The following is an 8128-nucleotide window of genomic DNA, read 5'->3' as shown; positions in this document are numbered from 1 at the left end:
GATCACATCGAGCTCACAAACGTCCTAAACAGACATAGCCATCTCATGGAGATGACTCTCTTACATCCGACACAAGGATAATAGCGCTATAAAAGAAATCCGAAATTTTGGTCTAGCACTTCCGGTCTCCGGAGAGATGCTCGATTCGTATCAAACAAGTCGTATAAGCCGAGAACTTTTCGCGGACTTTACATCGATACGAATCAGGAAGAAATCGCGACAGGAAAAACGATAGCCGGTTAGTCACCGCACAATCCTTAAACCGAAAGTAAACCTAGGTCTTGCCCTAAACCCAGCGCACTGGTCTCTAACATCTCAAAGGCATGATATCGAAAGATAAGAGATTCTTAAACCACGCCTCTATGTTTACGTTCGACACCTTCAGCACCCCCGCAGAGTTCACATCTCGCGGAAGAACTCTCGAAACAGGTCTCGAATAAAACATTTCACAATCGAAGAAGGATATGAGACGACAACTCATCACCTTCCTCCCCACTATTCACAAATTCATAAAAAAGCGTTATCCGATTATCATACTATAAAGCCGCGGAGCGGCAGGGATTCAAAGCCACACACGGCCAGTCCCAAAATACAAACAAGGCCATTCAAGGCCGAAACATAAAGACATAAAAAAAAAACAAATCTCTCGCAAGAGATCTAACCCAAGTCACCCTCAGAACTTACGCCCCCTCTTCACCCGCCGCCTCGTCCGAGCCTGGAGCCGCGTCGCTTCCGTTCTCTCCGACCATTGGATCTTTCCCCTCTGGGTCTTCTGAACACGTCGGAAGGAAGCAAGCGGATTTTAGGTTGGCCAGGATGAGACCGAAATCGCCATCCTCGGCCGCCATATCTCCCTTGCAGCCGGACAGTCGGGCCTCTTCGGCCTCCAAGGTCGGGGGAGTCTCACTTTGGATTGACCGAACCACGTCCATCCCGCCCTCAATCGTCGCCAAAGCGAAATCCCTGCTCCGGATACACTCGAGGGAACCCAGGGAAGCAGAAATCTTCGCCAAGCGAGCCTGAAACTCCGCGCGAATGGCATCCGTAGCCTCTTGGATCCCGCGGCGCGCTAGTCCAGCGTCACTCTCGACCTGACGCTGGAGTCGACGCACCTCCGAGGATTTGGCCTTCCTGGCCTTCTTTTCCTTAAGCAAGGAACTCGCCGTCTTCCCGAGGTCCCTCTCAAGCTCTCCTATCGCAACCTCGAGCTTCGACACTTTCGCAGAGTGAGAGTCCTCGACAGCCGTCAACATAGCCTCGGTTTCGGACCATCTGCCCTGAAGCTCCACCAACTCCCCGGAAAGACGACTGGTCTCAGAACCACATTCGCTGATCATCCCATCGATCAACGATATGAACTGCGAACGGTAAAAATTCTTAAGACTAAGTCCGTGAAAAGAATGCACGAAAGACGATCGAGAATTCAAACAAGAAACAAACCTTTCCGCAAAGTCCCGATGCTAGGCTCGACCCACCTCGCTGCGAAGTCTCCCCGTCACCGCTCTTGGCCAGTTTCCTCTTCCGACTCTTAGGCTGAGTAGCCTGGACAGCGCTAGGAGCACGCAATGCCAGAACGATTTCTTTTCTGGCTGGAGGCGGAGGCATAGAGTCAGCGGCCTTCTCTTTGTCCTCGACGAGGATCGGAGTCGTGGAAGATCCCGCAGGTAGGACTTGCGGGAGAGGAGCCGCGACGTCGGTCCCATGACACGGGGCAACGACCTGCGCGGAGGAAGACGGAAACTCGGAGCCAGTCTGAGCCAATTCTTTCTCGGCTTGGCGACGAACTAGTTTCTCTCGGAAAGAAAGATGACCGGCAACACAAGCCGGCACTTCCGCCAGAGAAGTTGGAACCAGAGCCGGAGAAGTGGCCTCACCCATCTCGACGTCGGAATCCTTCTTATCACCTTGGGAGGAAGACATGTTGAAAGGAAAGTTATGAAACTAGAGAGGTTTTTGAAGAAAATGAAGAAGGAAAGGTGTGAAGAAAATGAATGACAAGAGCTCACTACTTATAGAAGTATGGGTTCGGAATGTCGCCTCGACAACTTTTTTCCGTGGAGTTTTAACTGTAAATTTCGTCCAATACACTTAACCTTGTCAAAGTCATCTATCCGCCCGCTAGAGTCACAACTCTAACGGGCTGGGGGGCTAACTGTTGGGGTCAAAAACGGTTACGACAAATTTAACATTCAAAACGTCCGAAGAAGAAAATAAGAGTTTCTCCGAAGAGTACTTTTCGAAATAGATTCTTCCTTACGAAAAACCTTCGCGTAACTTATACGAGGTTTTTTACGAAGAAGTATCCTTTGGGATTCAAACCGAACGATCGTCCCGCTCGATTGCTACGTAGCGACCGAGCGATCGTCCCGCTCGATCGTCCCGCTCGGTCGCTACGTAGCGACCGAGCTCGAGCCAAAGCTCGGTCGCTACGTAGCGACCGAGCTCAAGCCAAAGCTCGGTCGCTACGTAGCGACCGAGCACTCGTTTCATTAACGAACGCCGGGATCGAGCGCTCATCCGAATTCAAAACTACCAGCACGCCGCTGCGAGATACTATAACTCCAACGTACGGAACCGTAGGTTCAATCAGGGAGATCTGGTCCTTCGCAAAGTCTTCCAAAACACCGCTGAACGAAACGCGGGAAAACTCGGAGCAAACTGGGAAGGTCCCTATAAAATCGAAAAAGTCGTCCGACCAGGTTCTTACGAAATAGCCAACATGCAGGGCATAAAAATCCCTAGAACCTGGAATGCGATGCATCTCAAAAAATACTATCACTAAACAAACCAACTCGCAATCACTGAACTACGAGACAGCTTGATCTCCGCAAGGAGTACGTAGGCAGTTTGCCGAAAGGCAAATTCAGCTGTCCCCCCTCATTAAAAAGGGGGGGAGTGGGTACGTATACTCGTATACTCCCACAAAATCGAAAAACTTCTTACCGCACTTTTGGTGTTTTCGACTTATCAAAACGTCCTCACCCGCGAAATCACAACAAGGTCTTCGGAAATTAGTCGGCCGCTTGGGAGAATCAAACCTTTAGCATCGCGAGACGTCGCAAAAGATGCCTCAAAGTTGGTTGCTTCCGAGCAAACGAAATCTCCGCAAAAAGACACATATATGCACACATTAACATTTATTTTGCGCAAATTAATCAAAACAACGGCACACGCCACCAAGTCCGATGCTGATCACATCGAACTCACAAATGTCCTAAACAGACATAGCCATCTCATGGAGATGACTCTCTTACATCCGACACAAGGATAATAGCGCTATAAAAGAAATCCGAAATTTTGGTCTAGCACTTCCGGTCTCCGGAGAGATGCTCGATTCGTATCAAACAAGTCGTATAAGCCGAGAACTTTTCGCGGACTTTACATCGATACGAATCAGGAAGAAATCGCGACAGGAAAAACGATAGCCGGTTAGTCACCACACAATCCTTAAACCGAAAGTAAACCTAGGTCTTGCCCTAAACCCAGCGCACTGGTCTCTAACATCTCAAAGGCATGATATCGAAAGATAAGAGATTCTTAAACCACGCCTCTATGTTTACGTTCGACACCTTCAGCACCCCCGCAGAGTTCACATCTCGCGGAAGAACTCTCGAAACAGGTCTCGAATAAAACATTTCACAATCGAAGAAGGATATGAGACGACAACTCATCACCTTCCTCCCCACTATTCACAAATTCATAAAAAAGCGTTATCCGATTATCATACTATAAAGCCGCGGAGCGGCAGGGATTCAAAGCCACACACGGCCAGTCCCGAAATACAAACAAGGCCATTCAAGGCCGAAACATAAAGACATAAAAAAAAAACAAATCTCTCGCAAGAGATCTAACCCAAGTCACCCTCAGAACTTACGCCCCCTCTTCACCCGCCGCCTCGTCCGAGCCTGGAGCCGCGTCGCTTCCGTTCTCTCCGACCATCGGATCTTTCCCCTCTGGGTCTTCTGAACACGTCGGAAGGAAGCAAACGGATTTTAGGTCGGCCAGGATGAGACCGAAATCGCCATCCTCGGCCGCCATATCTCCCTTGCAGCCGGACAGTCGGGCCTCTTCGGCCTCCAAGGTCGGGGGAGTCTCACTTTGGAACGACCGAACCACGGCCATCCCGCCCTCAATCGTCGCCAAAGCGAAATCCCTGCTCCGGATACACTCGAGGGAACCCAGGGAAGCAGAAATCTTCGCCAAGCGAGCCTGAAACTCCGCGCGAATGGCATCCGTAGCCTCTTGGATCCCGCGGCGTGCTAGTCCAGCGTCACTCTCGACCTGACGCTGGAGTCGACGCACCTCCGAGGATTTGGCCTTCCTGGCCTTCTTTTCCTTAAGCAAGGAACTCGCCGTCTTCCCGAGGTCCCTCTCAAGCTCTCCTATCGCAACCTCGAGCTTCGACACTTTCGCAGAGTGAGAGTCCTCGACAGCCGTCAACATAGCCTCGGTTTCGGACCATCTGCCCTGAAGCTCCACCAACTCCCCGGAAAGACGACTGGTCTCAGAACCACATTCGCTGATCATCCCATCGATCAACGATATGAACTGCGAACGGTAAAAATTCTTAAGACTAAGTCCGTGAAAAGAATGCACAAAAGACGATCGAGAATTCAAACAAGAAACAAACCTTTCCGCGAAGTCCCGATGCTAGGCTCGACCCACCTCGCTGCGAAGTCTCCCCGTCACCGCTCTTGGCCAGTTTCCTCTTCCGACTCTTAGGCTGAGTAGCCTGGACAGCGCTAGGAGCACGCAATGCTAGAACGATTTCTTTTCTGGCTGGAGGCGGAGGCATAGAGTCAGCGGCCTTCTCTTTGTCCTCGACGAGGATCGGAGTCGTGGAAGATCCCGCAGGTAGGACTTGCGGGAGAGGAGCCGCGACGTCGGTCCCATGACACGGGGCAACGACCTGCACGGAGGAAAACGGAAACTCAGAGCCAGTCTGAGCCAATTCTTTCTCGGCTTGGCGACGAACTAGTTTCTCTCGGAAAGAAAGATGACCGGCAACACAAGCCGGCACTTCCGCCAGAGAAGTTGGAACCAGAGCCGGAGAAGTGGCCTCACCCATCTCGACGTCGGAATCCTTCTTATCACCTTGGGAGGAAGACATGTTGAAAGGAAAGTTATGAAACTAGAGAGGTTTTTGAAGAAAATGAAGAAGGAAAGGTGTGAAGAAAATGAATGACAAGAGCTCACTACTTATAGAAGTATGGGTTCGGAATGTCGCCTCGACAACTTTTTTCCGTGGAGTTTTAACTGTAAATTTCGTCCAATACACTTAACCTTGTCAAAGTCATCTATCCGCCCGCTAGAGTCACAACTCTAACGGGCTGGGGGGCTAACTGTTGGGGTCAAAAACGGTTACGACAAATTTAACATTCAAAACGTCCGAAGAAGAAAATAAGAGTTTCTCCGAAGAGTACTTTTCGAAATAGATTCTTCCTTACGAAAAACCTTCGCGTAACTTATACGAGGTTTTTTACGAAGAAGTATCCTTTGGGATTCAAACCGAACGATCGTCCCGCTCGATCGCTACATAGCGACCGAGCGATCGTCCCGCTCGGTCGCTACGTAGCGACCGAGCACTCGTTTCGCTCGGTCGCTACATAGCGACCGGGCTCGAACCTTTCCGAACATCGATACGACACCAGTCCTTGCATTCTCGTCAAACCTTCGAATGCTATCTCCCGAAGACCGTAGCAAGCTCAGTCCATGTTTCCCGCTATTCTAATTCATCGATCAAACTTCGCGGATTAGAAACCGCGGAAAACTCGTAGTAAACGTGTCGAGTCGGAAGACGGCCCAAAGGGACCTAAAACACGACTCGAGGCCCATCCTACGATTTTTCCTAACCAAAAGCCCGTGAACCACAGCATGGTTCACGCTTGGCCCACGAGGAAGGATAAATGTCAAGTTTCCGCGGATAAATACGGAAGTTTTGAAGATAATTGTGAAGATCGGGAAAAATGGAATATCTCCATTTTTATGCTATGACGGCTTAAGGGCAGAAGAGTAAAAGCGTAAACCGACCTTGGAGCTAGTATATAAGGAGTCCTAGGCGAGGAGCAGAAGAGAGAACTTTTTCAGAGCAAACTTAGCACTTAGAGCGATTTAGGCAATTTTCCGTTTTTGTTATTTCGAGCTGCGACTCAATTAGGTTTAGCCGTCTTAGGGTTGCTAGAACTAGGAATCTCGCCGACAGCTCTCGAGCCCAGGCTTATACCTTGTTGTAACGCTCATACGCAGATTCGGAATAAGATCTACTTTGCTCTCTTTTTCGATTTCTTATTTTTATCGTTGTCATTGTCGTGTTCTGATTGCTTGACGTGTGGTAATTAACAGATATCCGGGTCCTCTGAGAAGTTAGGGTTTTCCTAGTTTCCTTATTTAAACGGAAATCGACAGTGCGAATTTCGGTTCCCACACCAGAGTGCTCTGATACCACTTAATGAACTTCTAGGATGCGTCTCTGAATGGATTTGGATAGATCCTTGCATAAACGAATCAAAGACTCAAGTTTAGCAAGGTATGTGGATCGATTGGTGACACAAGAGGCTGCGGAAAGGCTCCTTGATACTCCTAGGCTATAGATCGGATATGACACACCAAACTAAGGCCCTTAACACTGGATATTACACACCAGCAGACTGGATATTACACACCAGACACTTCAACAACTCGCAAAGCAAGAGAGAAGACACCAAAAAGGTTTTAAACAAAAGATAACTTAGATTAGAATGAGGGTTTGTGAAACACTTAAATAGAGAGATCCTTGTACATGCACAAGGTCTCGAAAACATAAGAAAACATAAAGAAAAAGGCTCCACACGGTTTTAAAGTAATGGCATAACACTTAGAGTAAAAACATAATATAAGATAGATGATGAAGTCGGTCCAAGATGCCATAGGCCGAGATGCATCCAAGATACATCAACTAGGAATGTGTTAGTGAACTTGGTACCTCATTAAAAACCTTGATTAGAAAACCCAGTGGGACAAAACTAATCAAGGGAAAAAGAGTATACCAAGCCACTTGCCTAGATGATGATCAGCTTGATGGTAAGGTCACATGAATGGTGATGAGTGTGTCTTGGTGGATCAAGCTTCTACCAAGACAGTCTTCTTGTTCCTTAGAGATCTTCAGTATGTTTCCAACAGCTTCCTTGAGTCTCCTTGTCATTGCACGAGTTATGGGGCCTGTGGGAATGGCTAAGACATCTTCTTCAGCTGGTGTATCTTCAGTCTCTCCATCTTCATCTTTATCAACTAGCTGGTCCAAGATCATATCACTTCTCCCAGCCTAAGGATTCAGATATTGTTAGTACAACATATACATAATATAACCGAGACCAATTAGTCCCTAGACCTAACCATCAAACCTCACCGTGAGACTGAATCAGCTGGCTGCGTGTGTGTGGACTACATAACCCAACTATCCTAGAATCAAGCATGCTATGATACCAACTTGTAACGCCCGAATCTGGCCTCTCGACGAAACTGGACCCGTTTGCTACTTAATCAATTTCTTTGCTTGTTTGATTCATTTGAAGTCTTTCCTTTACTAAGTCATGTTCAAATCTGAGGTTCTAAAACAATTAAACAGATAGCACAGCGGAATATAAATGTGTATAAAATGTATTACTTAGAAACATGAGATCCAATACACAACTTCTTAATCGTTTCATAGACAATCACTAGTTCATCCCTAGCATCATCTAACCACACGTTACACAGCCTCTCACTGACCGAGCCTTCACGGCTCCTTGGCTTGACCAGAACCATCCTTAGTTCCTAAAATCACAACCAGATAAGCATTAATCATAACCGAGACTAGAACTGGTCGATTCTACAATGCTTGGCTTGGTTCCTAGAACACAGATAAACCTCGGACAATATACTTATAAAAAGATATGAACCTGCCTACCTAATCCTAAGTTATTCGACCAACCACCCCTTGACTTTGAATCAGATAGACAGTCCAGAATAGATAAACAGAACACAGCAACAGTCCGGATCATCCCGAAGACCAATCCGTCCATCCGGATAGAATCTAGGTGCGACCGGCCTAGTTGCAGTCCGGCTCAATGGCCCAACGGACTTCCTTACCTGATCCGGCCTTGTGCCTGGA

The sequence above is a fragment of the Brassica rapa genome, unplaced genomic scaffold, assembly GCF_000309985.2.
Source record: "Brassica rapa cultivar Chiifu-401-42 unplaced genomic scaffold, CAAS_Brap_v3.01 Scaffold0327, whole genome shotgun sequence".
Classification (NCBI taxonomy): Eukaryota; Viridiplantae; Streptophyta; class Magnoliopsida; order Brassicales; family Brassicaceae; genus Brassica; species Brassica rapa.
The sequence above is the reverse complement of the archived record's forward strand: the minus strand, read 5'-3'. Positions refer to the sequence as shown.